At 38.0% G+C, this 14,008-nt stretch overlaps 1 long non-coding RNA gene across 3 annotated transcripts in view; it reads left to right on the forward strand.

Moving 5' to 3' along the window:
- Positions 1-12,539: 12,539 nt before the first annotated feature.
- The window catches only part of LOC117080726, a 28,643-nt gene continuing 27,174 nt past the window's right edge, over positions 12,540-14,008 (forward strand). For all 3 annotated transcript variants that reach the window (XR_004435927.1, XR_004435929.1, XR_004435928.1), the window contains exons 1-2: positions 12,540-13,060; positions 13,353-13,595. This is a non-coding gene — a long non-coding RNA (uncharacterized LOC117080726). The remainder of the gene's footprint in view (positions 13,061-13,352; positions 13,596-14,008) is intronic.

Genomic DNA, 14,008 nt, shown 5'->3' on the forward strand with positions numbered 1-14,008 from the left:
ATTTATAGCCAGTCAAAAGTGTGAGTGATCTGGGGTGACCTGAAGTGCCTCTGGCATCTGAAGTGAGGGCAGTGTTGTGGAGGATTGAGCCCTTAACTTGTGTTATCTGTGCTAACTCCAGATTGGATCTGCACTAACTCCAGGATTGAAGTACACCGGTTAGTGACAGAATATATGGCATCTTCAAGAAAAAATTAAGGACTGAAATTCTTTTCAGGTCTCTGCCCTACAGCTTTAAGTGTGTTTTTCATCCTGTGGTTCAAAATGGTTGCTCTTGCTCCAGCTATTAGATCAATGTTCCAAAATAAATTTTAAAATGAGTAACTTCTCCCTTTTGAAAATAATTTTTGAACCCAGAATTTAATAGGCTTTCTGAAGTCAGAGTGTTTGGAATTGGATTGTCATTAAGCTGTAAAAGTGTAAGAACACTTTTTAAGTTTACACCAGTAACTGCAAACTTTACAGAGATAAACTTTTGATTAGCTGACTTTCAGAACCACAGTCACTGCAATAAAGCTCTCATTTTTTGTCTGGATTTTAGAGTGGGGACTGTAACTGATGAGGTGTCCTTAGGAGATGTATTTTTCATTAATTGGGTTAGTGCACATTAGTGATTCTGTGTCCACATTCTCCATTCTGTTTAATTGTTCTATATACTTCTTGTGCCAATACACAATAATGTTTTTGCTTTGTAGAAAGTTTTGATATATGGTTGTATATGTCTTTCAGCCTTCTTTACTTTTTCAAAGTTATCTTGAGTATTTTTTCTTTATATTTTCATATAAATTTTAGAATCAATTTGTAAAATACATGTTAAGATTTGGATTGCACTGCATTGGTAGATTAATATTGGGAGAAAGGACTTTTTCTTTTTAAACTCACAATATTAGGTCTTTTGATCCATGAATATGGTATATCCTTCCATCTACCATAGCCTCTTTATTTTCTGTCAGTAATGTTTTGTAGCTTTTTTGTGCAGAAATCTTGTACAACTACATTTTTGAGATTTATTTATATATATTCGGTCATTTTGATGCCAGTGTGAGGTGCTGTTTATTTATTTTATTTTCTATTTGTTGTTGGTATATAGAAATATAATTATATTAGTATATTGATCCTGTAACCACTGGCCTTGTGAAATTCACGTATTAATATTAATATTTTGTCTTTAAATTATCTCAGAATGTAAACACTATGTTGACCTAAAAAAATAACTTGAAAAGTTTTCTTCTTTTTCTATTTTTTGCCAGGCCTTGGTAATTTTGGTATTATTTTTAAATGAAATGACTATGTTTCATCATTGAAAATATATGTGCCTTGGGGTATCTTTTTATCTTAGAGAGAAGGTTTAAAAAATTTTTATACTTAGGCCGGGTGCAGTGGCTGACGCCTGTAATCCCAGCACTTTGGGAGGCCAAGGCGGGTGGATCACGAGGTCAGGAGATCGAAACCATCCTGGCTAACACAGTGAAACCCGGTCTCTACTAAAAATACAAAAAAATTGGCCAGGCGTGGTGGCGGGCACCTATAGTCCCAGTTACTCAGGAGGCTAAAGCAGGAGAATGGCGTGAACCCCGGAGGCAGAGCTTGCAGTGAGCTGAGATCGCACCACTGCACTCCAGCCTGGGAGACAGAACAAGACTCCATCCCCCAAAAATAAATAAATAAATAAATAAATAAATCTATACTTAGATCTAAGTTTTCTATATAAATAGAAGACTGTTAAATTTTTTCTTGATTCTTGTGTTAGTTTTAGTAAGTTTTCTTCTAGGAATATAAATTTTATATACATTAAAAAATTAGTGGCTTTAATTCATAACAGTCTCAGATTAAATTTTTAATAATACTTTTTTCATTCCAGATATTGGTAATTTGTGCCTTTTCTATTTATTGATAAGTTTTGTTAGGGATTAATAAACTTAATTAGTATTTTAAAAATATCAAGTTTTGGCTTTGGTTTTTAGAAGTTATATGATTTTTATTATTTCATTAATATACAATTTAACTTTTCTTATTTTCTTCTATTACCTTTAGTTTAATTTTCTCTTCTTTTTTATCTTCTTGATCTGGATGCTGAAACAATTGATTTTCAGTCTTTATTTTTTTCTAGGAATTTCTCCCTAAGCATAACTTTAGATAATTTAACGGTGTTTTCATTTTGGACACTTATGAGTATTCAGTGAAAATTTTTAACTTATTTTTAATTGATTGACTAAATAATACATATTTATTGTGTACAACATAATTTTTTGAAATATATATACATTCTAGAATGGCTAAAGCTAGCTAATTAACATATGCATTACCTCAAAAAGTTATCATTTTGAGGGTGAGAACATTTAGACTATCCTTTTAACATTTTTCAAGAACAGAGTATCTTGTTTTTAAACATATGGATCATGTTGTACAGTAGGTTTTATGAATCTATTCCTCCTTTCTAACAGAAATTTTGTATCCTTTGATACAAAGCATGGCCATGCACAGAGGCAAAATCACTCTGGAGTCTGAAGTGTTGATGACATGAATGCCTTGGGTGTAGATGCCCCACTGCTGCCTTGATAACTCTGTGTGGGGCACACATGCTTGTGAAGCAGCTGAGAAGCTGGGGGCCAAAGTCCATGCATGTGCAGAGATACAGTAGCTCTAGGGTCCAGAGAGTAGGTTTACTCAAAGCTACAGTGGCTCTGGACTCTGGGCCTCAGGCTGGTCAATATTGTAGTGGACTTGGTGCATGCGGTGTGTATGCACACACAGCAACTGGGGCTCTAAGGTGTGGGGTGTGGCTAACCTATAACAGTAGTGGCTCCCGTGTTTGAGGGATGTGCAAAGTTGGAAAGAATGGTGGCTTTGGCCATGGGGCAACAAAACAGTTGCCCCTTCTGGAAGCATTGGTGCAGCAGTGTTTCATTTTCTGGGGGCTCCATGGTGGGGATGGCTGTTGATTATCTTGCTAGTGAAAGATGGCAGTGTTCTCTGTACAGCAGGTTGCTGGGAGCAATGGTGGCACTCATAACATGGTTGATAATGCTGGAACCTGCTTTTCTTTGTTCCTAGACATCTCTAGACATCTCAGGTATATACACATCTCCAACAGTCTTTTCTATGTGGTCATTCCTCTCCCACCTTTTTTTGTTTCACTATGTCGCTACAGGTTTTTAAATGGTCCCTTGAGTCCTACTAAGGCTATTATCATTCATGGATAATTATTGGTTGATTTTTTGTGTATAAGGGGAAGAGGATTATATCTCTTATTCTGCCATCTTGTTTATGTGTCACTCTGTTTATTTTGTTTGTCAAGGTTTCTTTGGTGGAGGATGCTGAAACAGAAATTGACAAGGAAGAAGTCTAGTTATGAAGAAAACATTCTGGCTTCTTTTAGATTCTGTTAACTTTCTTGAAACTTGGGTCCTTTACCACATATATTTCATTTTGTTTGGAATTGATCTTTTCCATACTGGTTCTTTGTCATTTTTAAACTTGGCTGAAATCTTAATTTTCCAGAGAAAACATTCTGACCAAAAAATATAAAGTAGATTTATTTTTTATCTCATTTTTATGTATAGTTATATGCTTATTCCATATGTACATATGTATTTATATATGGATATATGCATATTTATGCATGTTTCTTGGGGAGTTTATTTGCTTACTGTCTATCTTCTCCATTAAATTTAAACACCATGGGCATAAGAATGATGTTTATTTTGCATGGGTCTGTGTTCTTAAGTCTCATCACTATGGCTAAAATCCACTTGCAATAAATAAACAGTTGATGAATTAATATTTCTTCTCAATGGTTCAAACATTTAAGGCGAATGAAAAGAAACACTAATCCCTGAAGTCCACATCCCTTATTTAATGATAAAATTGTGTCTCTGTCTCTTAGTATTTGTCAAATCACAGTCTTGAAGGACATGCTGTGGCTTAATTTGTACATTACCCAAGAGAATAACTGAAAGTAGCATAAATACACTCATGATCTCCCACATCAAGCAGAGCTGGATCCCCACAGATTCTTTAATCACCTGATTTCCAGGTATGTGAGATAAAGTGTTTTGTATACCTCATAGAGTATGTGTCCCCTGAGAGCTCTGTGACCATATAATTACCTCCTGGTTCCCACTTTTCAACTGATCAAGTACCTATATGATTCCATTTGGCTTCATGTTAGAAGGAGCAGCCCCAGAACCACAGTCACTGTGACCATTTATTTATTCATCTGATTGTCAACAGTCATCTAGTAGTAACTATGACCTTCTCCAAAACTGATACATAGCAAAGAGCCTGCAACAATGTTTATTAAAAAACCCCAGTAATAATTATGTTAATTGAGGTTATGATTATCACCTCTTACTAAGTATAAGAAATTATAGGTTTCCTATTCTTTTCTTACCATAGCAGCAGTTTTCAGGCTGGATGTTGTTGGGGCTATCTTTTATTATTTTCTTTCTTATAGATTCAGCCATTGATATACAAATGAATTAAGAGTCTTATGTACAAAGAAGGAGTAGTAAATACAGGAGTAGAGCTCTTGTTAGCTGATTCTAAAGCCAATAGCATTTTTCTTTTAATTTCCCCCTGCCTCTAAAGAGCTTTAAGCCTTTTGGCCAAACACTATAGAGGAGTCTTCAAAAAGTTGTTTTCCTTCTTTAAAGAACTTAATTTCTGATGTGACATTCACTTATATATGAAAGTGCTGGACCCGAATTTTGCATTTCTCAGGGAGAAAGGTAAGTCTCTGGATCAAATCTATTGTCTGCACAAAGTTGCAGGGGCAGAGGTAGCTAGAAAAATGCATCAAGGTACCCATTTCTCCTTTGGTTTAATCAGAGATTTGTCTCTAATATTTTGAATATTTCTTTTATCTGTTTCACACATCCAGAGGCTATATATGTTGAATATTCCTCATCTAAGATATTTGGGAACAGATGTGTTTTGGATTTTGGATTTTTTTGAATTTTGGAGTATTTGCATGTTTATAATGAGATATATTGGGGATAAAACCCAAATTTAAACCCAAAATTCATTTATGTTTTATATACACATTATATCCATAGCCTAAGTAATTTTATGTAATATTTTAAATAATTTTGGTGCATGAAACAAAGTTTGTGCTACATACTTATGTGTGGAATTTCCCATTTGTAGCATCATGTTGGTGCTCAAATAGTTTTGGATTTGGAAGCATTTTAGACTTTGAATTTTTGGATTAGGGATTCTCAACTTGTATTTCTAAGCACTAATGAGTTTCTATTAGAATATGTATACTTACCATGTGACATAAAGAAAAAGCACAAGAAGGCCTCAAGTCCCTGCTTTACAAAGAATAAGGTTATATTACTTTGAACAAATTGTTTAAACTATTTATTTCTCAATTTTCTTTTTCAGGAAATATGATAATATTAGTTCTCCTAATTCTAGAGTTGTTGAGATAATGAAATGGAATGTCAACATAAAATTTTAGGGGGACGGAGCAAGATGGCCGAATAGGAACAGCTGCAGTCTCCAACTCCCAGCGCGAGTGACACAGAAGACCGGTGATTTCTGCATTTTCAACTGAGGTACTGGGGTCATCTCACTAGGGAGTGCCGGACAATTGGTGCTGGTCAGCTGCTGCAGCCCGACCAGCGACAGCTGAAGCAGGGCGAGGCATCGCCTCACCTGGGAAGCGCAAGGGGGAAGGGAATCCCTTTTCCTAGCCAGGGGAACTGAGACACACAACACCTGGAAAATCGGATAACTCCCACCCCAATATTGGGCTTTAAGCAAACGGGCACACCAGGAGAATATATCCCACACCTGGCCGGGAGGTTCCCACGCCCACGGAGCCTCCCTCATTGCTAACACAGCAGTCGGCGATCTAACCGCAAGGCAGCAGCAAGGCTGGGGGAGGGGCGCCCGCCATTGCTGAGGCTTAAGTAGGTAAACAAAGCCGCTGGGAAGCTCGAACTGGGTGGAGCTCACAGCAGCTCAAGGAAACCTGCCTGTCTCTGTAGACTCCACCTCTGGGGACAGGGCACAGCTAAAACAACAACAACAACAACAACAACAACAAGGCAGCAGAACCTCTGCAGACGCAAACATCTCTGTCTGACGGCTTTGAAGAGAGCAGTGGATCTCCCAACACGGAGGTTGAGATCTGAGAACGGACAGACTGCCTGCTCAAGTGGGTCCCTGACCCCTGAGTAGCCTAACTGGGAGACATCCCCCACTAGCGGCAGTCTGACACCCCACACCTCACAGGGTGGAGTACACCCCTGAGAGGAAGCTTCCAAAATAAGAATCAGACAGGTACACTCGCTGTTCAGCAATATTCTATCTTCTGCAACCTCTGCTGCTGATACCCAGGCAAACAGGGTCTGGAGTGGACCTCAAGCAATCTCCAACAGACCTACAGCTGAGGGTCCTGACTGTCAGAAGGAAAACTATCAAACAGGAAGGACACCTATACCAAAACCCCATCAGCACGTCACCATCATCAAAGACCAGAGACAGATAAAACCACAAAGATGGGGAAAAAGCAGGGTAGAAAAGCTGGAAATTCAAAAACTAAGAGCGCATCTCCCCCTACAAAGGAGTGCAGCCCATCACCAGCAACGGATCAAAGCTGGTCAGAGAATGACTTTGACGAGATGAGGGAAGAAGGCTTCAGTCCATCAAACTTCTCAGAGCTAAAGGAGGAATTACGTACCCAGCGCAAAGAAACTAAAAATCTTGAAAAAAGAGTGGAAGAATTGACAGCTAGACTAATTAATGCAGAGAAGGTCATAAACGAAATGACAGAGATGAAAACCATGACACGAGAAATACGTGACAAATGCACAAGCTTCAGTAACCGACTCGATCATCTGGAAGAAAGAGTATCAGCGATTGAGGATCAAATGAATGAAATGAAGCGAGAAGAGAAACCAAAAGAAAAAAGAAGAAAAAGAAATGAACAAAGCCTGCAAGAAGTATGGGATTATGTAAAAAGACCAAATCTACGTCTGATTGGGGTGCCTGAAAGTGAGGGGGAAAATGGAACCAAGTTGGAAAACACTCTTCAGGATATCATCCAGGAGAACTTCCCCAACCTAGTAGGGCAGGCCAACATTCAAATTCAGGAAATACAGAGAACGCCACAAAGATACTCCTCCAGAAGAGCAACTCCAAGACACATAATTGCCAGATTCACCAAAGTTGAAATGAAGGAAAAAATCTTAAGGGCAGCCAGAGAGAAAGGTCGGGTTACACACAAAGGGAAGCCCATCAGACTAACAGCAGATCTCTCAGCAGAAACTCTCCAAGCCAGAAGAGAGTGGGGGCCAATATTCAACGTTCTTAAAGAAAAGAATTTTAAACCAGAATTTCATATCCAGCCAAACTAAGTTTCATAAGTGAAGGAGAAATAAAATCCTTTACAGATAAGCAAATGCTTAGAGATTTTGTCACCACCAGGCCTGCCTTACAAGAGACCCTGAAGGAAGCCCTAAACATGGAAAGGAACAACCGGTACCAGCCATTGCAAAAACATGCCAAAATGTAAAGACCATCGAGGCTAGGAAGAAACTGCATCAACTAACGAGCAAAATAACCAGTTAATATCATAATGGCAGGATCAAGTTCACACATAACAATATTAACCTTAAATGTAAATGGACTAAATGCTCCAATTAAAAGACACAGACTGGCAAACTGGATAAAGAGTCAAGACCCATCAGTCTGCTGTATTCAGGAGACCCATCTCACATGCAGAGACATACATAGGCTCAAAATAAAGGGATGGAGGAAGATCTACCAAGCAAATGGAGAACAAAAAAAAGCAGGGCTTGCAATCCTAGTCTCTGATAAAACAGACTTTAAACCATCAAAGATCAAAAGAGACAAAGAAGGCCATTACATAATGGTAAAGGGATCAATTCAACAGGAAGAGCTAACTATCCTAAATATATATGCACCCAATACAGGAGCAGCCAGATTCATAAAGCAAGTCCTTAGAGACTTACAAAGAGACTTAGACTCCCATACAATAATAATGGGAGACTTCAACACTCCACTGTCAACATTAGACAGATCAACCAGACAGAAAGTTAACAAGGATATCCAGGAATTGAACTCATCTCTGCACCAAGCAGACCTAATAGACATCTATAGAACTCTCCACCCCAAATCAACAGAATATACATTCTTCTCAGCACCACATCGCACTTATTCCAAAATTGACCACATAATTGGAAGTAAAGCACTCCTTAGCAAATGTAAAAGAACAGAAATTATAACAAACTGTCTCTCAGACCACAGTGCAATCAAACTAGAACTCAGGACTAAGAAACTCAATCAAAACCACTCAACTACATGGAAACTGAACAACCTGCTCCTGAATGACTACTGGGTACATAACGAAATGAAGGCAGAAATAAAGATGTTCTTTGAAACCAATGAGAACAAAGATACAACATACCAGAATCTCTGGGACACATTTAAAGCAGTGTGTAGAGGGAAATGTATAGCACTCAATGCCCACAAGAGAAAGCTGGAAAGATCTAAAATTGACACTCTAACATCACAATTAAAAGAACTGGAGAAGCAAGAGCAAACACATTCAAAAGCTAGCAGAAGGCAAGAAATAACTAAGATCAGAGTAGAACTGTAGGAGATAGAGACACAAAAAACCCTCCAAAAAATCAGTGAATCCAGGAGTTGGTTTTTTGAAAAAATCAACAAAATTGACAGACCACTAGCAAGACTAATAAAGAAGAAAAGAGAGAAGAATCAAATAGATGCAATAAAAATGATAAAGGGGATATCACCACGGACCCCACAGAAATACAAACTACCATCAGAGAATACTATAAACACCTCTACGCAAATCAACTAGAAAATCTAGAAGAAATGGATAATTTCCTGGACACTTACACTCTTCCAAGACTAAACCAGGAAGAAGTTGAATCCCTGAATAGACCAATAGCAGGCTCTGAAATTGAGGCAATAATTAATAGCCTACCAACCAAAAAAAGTCCAGGACCAGATGGATTCACAGCTGAATTCTACCAGAGCTACAAGGAGGAGCTGGTACCATTCCTTCTGAAACTATTCCAATCAATTGAAAAAGAGGGAATCCTCCCTAACTCATTTTATGAGGCCAACATCATCCTGATACCAAAACCTGGCAGAGACACAACAAAAAAGAGAATTTTAGACCATATCCCTGATGAACATCGATGCAAAAATCCTCAACAAAATACTGGCAAACCGGATCCAGCAGCACATCAAAAAGCTTATCCACCATGATCAAGTGGGCTTCATCCCTGGGATGCAAGGCTGGTTCAACATTCACAAATCAATAAACATAATCCAGCATATAAACAGAACCAAAGACAAGAACCACATGATTATCTCAATAGATGCAGAAAACGCTTTTGATAAAATTCAACAGCCCTTCATGCTAAAAACACTCAATAAATTCGGTATTGATGGAACGTACCTCAAAATAATAAGAGCTATTTATGACAAACCCACAGCTAATATCATACTGAATGGGCAAAAACTGGAAAAATTCCCTTTGAAAACTGGAACAAGACAGGGATGCCCTCTCTCACCACTCCTATTCAACATAGTGTTGGAAGTTCTGGCCAGGGCAATCAGGCAAGGGAAAGAAATAAAGGGTATCCAGTTAGGAAAAGCAGAAGTCAAATTGTCCCTGTTTGCAGATGACATGATTGTATATTTAGAAAACCCCATCGTCTCAGCCCAAAATCTCCTTAAGCTGATAAGCAACTTCAGCAAAGTCTCAGGATACAAAATTAATGTGCAAAAATCACAAGCATTCTTATACACCAGTAACAGACAAACAGAGAGCCAAATCATGAATGAACTTCCATTCACAATTGCTTCAAAGAGAATAAAATACCTAGGAATCCAACTTACAAGGGATGTAAAGGACCTCTTCAAGGAGAACTACAAACCACTGCTCAGTGAAATAAAAGAGGACACAAACAAATGGAAGAACATTCCATGCTCATGGATAGGAAGAATCAATATCGTGAAAATGGCCATACTGCCCAAGGTTATTTATAGATTCAATGCCATCCCCATCAAGCTACCAATGAGTGTCTTCACAGAACTGGAAAAAACGGCTTTAAAGTTCATATGGAACCAAAAAAGAGCCCACATTGCCAAGACAATCCTAAGTCATAAGAACAAAGCTGGATGCATCACGCTACCTGACTTCAAACTATGCTACAAGGCTACAGTAACCAAAACAGCATGGTACTGGTACCAAAACAGAGATATAGACCAATGGAACAGAACAGAGTCCTCAGAAATAATACCACACATCTACAGCCATCTGATCTTTGACTAACCTGAGAGAAACAAGAAATGGGGAAAGGATTCCCTATTTAATAAATGGTGCTGGGAAAATTGGCTAGCCATAAGTAGAAAGCTGAAACTGGATCCTTTCCTTACTCCTTATACGAAAATTAATTCAAGATGGATTAGAGACTTAAATGTTAGACCTAATACCATAAAAACCCTAGAAGAAAACCTAGGTAGTACCATTCAGGACATAGGCATGGGCAAGGACTTCATGTCTAAAACACCAAAAGCAACGGCAACAAAAGCCAAAAACGACAAATGGGATCTAATAAAACTAAAGAGCTTCTGCACAGCAAAAGAAACTACCATCAGAGTGAACAGGCAACTTACAGAATAGGAGAAAATTTTTGCAATCTACTCATCTGACAAAAGGCTAATATCCAGAATCTACAAAGAACTCAAACAAATTTACAAGAAAAAACAACAACCCCATCAAAAAGTGGGCAAAGCATATAAACAGACATTTCTCCAAAGAAGACATTCATACAGCCTACAGACACATGAAAAAATGCTCATCATCACTGGCCATCAGAGAGATGCAAATCAAAACCACAATGAGATACCATCTCACACCAGTTAGAATGGCAATCATTAAAAAGTCAGGAAACAACAGGTGCTGGAGAGGATGTGGAGAAATAGGAACACTTTTACACTGTTGGTGGGATTATAAACTAATTCAACCATTATGGAAAACAGTATGGCGATTCTTCAAGGATCTAGAACTAGATGTACCATATGACCCAGCCATCCCACTACTGGGTATATACCCAAAGGATTATAAATCATGCTGCTATAAAGACACATGCACACGCATGTTTATTGCGGCACTATTCACAATAGCAAAGACTTGGAATCAACCCAAATGTCCATCTGTGACAGACTGGATTAAGAAAATGTGGCACATATACACCATGGAATAGTATGCAGCCATAAAAAAGGATGAGTTTGAGTCCTTTGTAGGGACATGGATGCAGCTGGAAACCATCATTCTTAGCAAACTATCACAAGAAGAGAAAACCAAACACCGCATGTTCTCACTCATAGGTGGGAACTGAACAATGACATCACTTGGACTCAGGAAGGGAAACATCACACGTGGGGCCTATCATGGGGAGGGGGGAGGAGGGAGGGATTGCATTGGGAGTTATACCTGATATAAATGACGAATTGATGGGTGCTGACGAGTTGATGGGTGCAGCACACCAACATGGCACAAGTATACATATGTAACAAACCTGCACGTTATGCACATATACCCTAGAATTTAAAGTATAATAAAAAAAAAACAAAAAACAAAAAACAAAAAAAAGAAACAAAAACAAAAAGAAAATGTATCCAGGTGTATTGGTGCATGCCTGTGGCCCCAGCTACTTGGGAGGGTGAGGCAGGAGGATCATTTAGAGCCAAGAGGTGGAGACTGTAGTGAGCCATGATTACACCACTGTACTACAGCATGGGTGACAGAGTAAGACTTTGTCTCAAAAAGAAAGAAGGAAGAAAAGAAAGGAAGGAAGGAAGGAACGAAGGAAGGAAGGAAGAGAAGAGAAGAAGGGACAGAGGAGGGAGGGAGGGAGGGAAGGAGGGGGAGAGGGAGGGAGGGAGGAAGGAAGGAAAGAAATCCACTGATTTTTTTTTCCTCTTTTGTCAAATATTGTTAAAGCCCTCTGGTAAATTTTTATTTTACTCATTGTAATTTTCAGCTCCAGAAATTCTGTTTTTTTAAAAGTAATTTGTATTTTTAATTGATATTTACTATGTATTGAAACACTGTTGTCCTAGTTTTCTTTAGTTCCTTGTCAATTTTTCCCCTTAATCCCTTTGAGCCCGTTTAAGGCAATTGATTTAAGATTTTTGTCTTCTAGGTATCACGCTTATGCTTCCTCAGGACAATTTTGGTTTTCTTGTAAATTGGAAATGGTTTCTTGATCCTTCATATGTCTCTTATTTTCAGTTGAAAGTTTGACATTTTTAATATTATAGTATGGTAATTCTGGAAGTCAAATTATCTCCCCTCCTACCCCCAGTTTCATTTGTTTTTGCTTGCTCTGAGTACAGTTGTTGATTCAGTGAGTTTTATTAAAATATTTGAAAGAATGTATTTATTGTCTTATGTGGCCTCTGATGTCTTTGTTTCTTTACTTGTGGTCACATAGCAGTTTAACAGATACTTCCTAAAAATGTCATGTGAGGTCACCTTTTTCTTGAATCATCCTTCTCTTTGTTTCTGTAGATCCTTGACTATTTTCCAGAGTTCAAAGTTGATTGTGCCAGTTTTTGCTTGCTTTTTTGTGTTTCTGTGGAGTAACAGGCCCTTAAAATATTCTAATCTATCATTTTTCCTGCCCCCATCTTAGAAGGAACTGGTAACTGCATTTATAGCCCACTGAATAATTTAGATTAATCTCCATCTCACTATCCTTAATTTGATCATAACTGCAAAGCAATTGTCATATAAGGTATAATTTACCAATTCCAAGTATTAGAATCTGCTATTTTGGAAGATAAATATTCAGCATCCTACAGATTTATTTCTTACTTATGCTACTACATGTCTGTCACACAGGTTGTCTGGCTAAGTGAAAAGCTGTATGTGGTCACTCAAAGACACCTGCTGATGAAGGTATCATCATCTGTTTCTGCACCTGCTGGAACATTAAGCCTTTTGATTATCATAGCAGGAGATGAGATAACTGGAGAGTAGTATGTATGTTTCAACCAACATTACAATTTTTTCTATAGTTCATTATCTAGAACTATTATATGTCCTGCCTAGCTGGAATGGGGCATACACATGTAGAAAAGTAGGTGGATTGTTTGTGTACCACTATTTTTGTGACCTATCTATGGAAAATATTATAAATAATAAATATTAATATTTAACCTATTGAACACCTGATATGTGGTAGAAAGTGTATTGTGCTCTATAATATGTCATGTGATTATCTTTTTGAAAATCTTTCGTGAATGACAAGGTAATATTTTCTTCTTCCTTACAGAAGGAAGCTGAAATTGGAAAGGCTACATTTCTTACTCAAATTTGAGGTGAAGCAACCATGGTGCACAGAACAAATGTTTAACCATGATGCTCACTTGTACTAAGAGAGATGTGATAAGTCTGCTTGGGAGTGTACTGTGGGCTCAGAAGCAACAGTGCAAACGATGAATCCGTGCAAAAGGATGAATCTGTCTCCTTTGTTGGAAAAAAAAAAGCATCCCCAGGCCAGAACTGTGGTGATAAGGTAGGTAAGTGTTAAGAAAATTCTTAAGGAGATGTCTTAGAGAAAAACAAAAAGAAGTAAAAAAAAATTAAATTACAAAATTTTTAAATATAAAATGCTGATACAGAGGTGAGACAATTTGAATGGACTGCTAGTGGGAATTCAAAATAATAGAGTATCTTCAGAAAAGATGTTGACAGTTTCTTATTCAGATAAACATGTGCCTACCATACAACAGTTCAGTCTGACTCATCAATATTTATTCAAATGAAATGAAAATCTATGTTCACCTCAGAAATCTTTTTTTTTTTTGAGACAGACTCTCACTCTGTCACCCAGGCTGTCATACAGAGGCACAATCTTGGCTCACTGCAGCCTCCGCCTCTGCCTCCCAGGTTCAAGCAATTCTCCTGCCTCAGCCTCCTGAGGAGCTG

This window comes from Trachypithecus francoisi, unplaced genomic scaffold, assembly GCF_009764315.1.
Source record: "Trachypithecus francoisi isolate TF-2019V2 unplaced genomic scaffold, Tfra_2.0 Lachesis_group8, whole genome shotgun sequence".
In the NCBI taxonomy this organism is placed as follows: Eukaryota; Metazoa; Chordata; class Mammalia; order Primates; family Cercopithecidae; genus Trachypithecus; species Trachypithecus francoisi.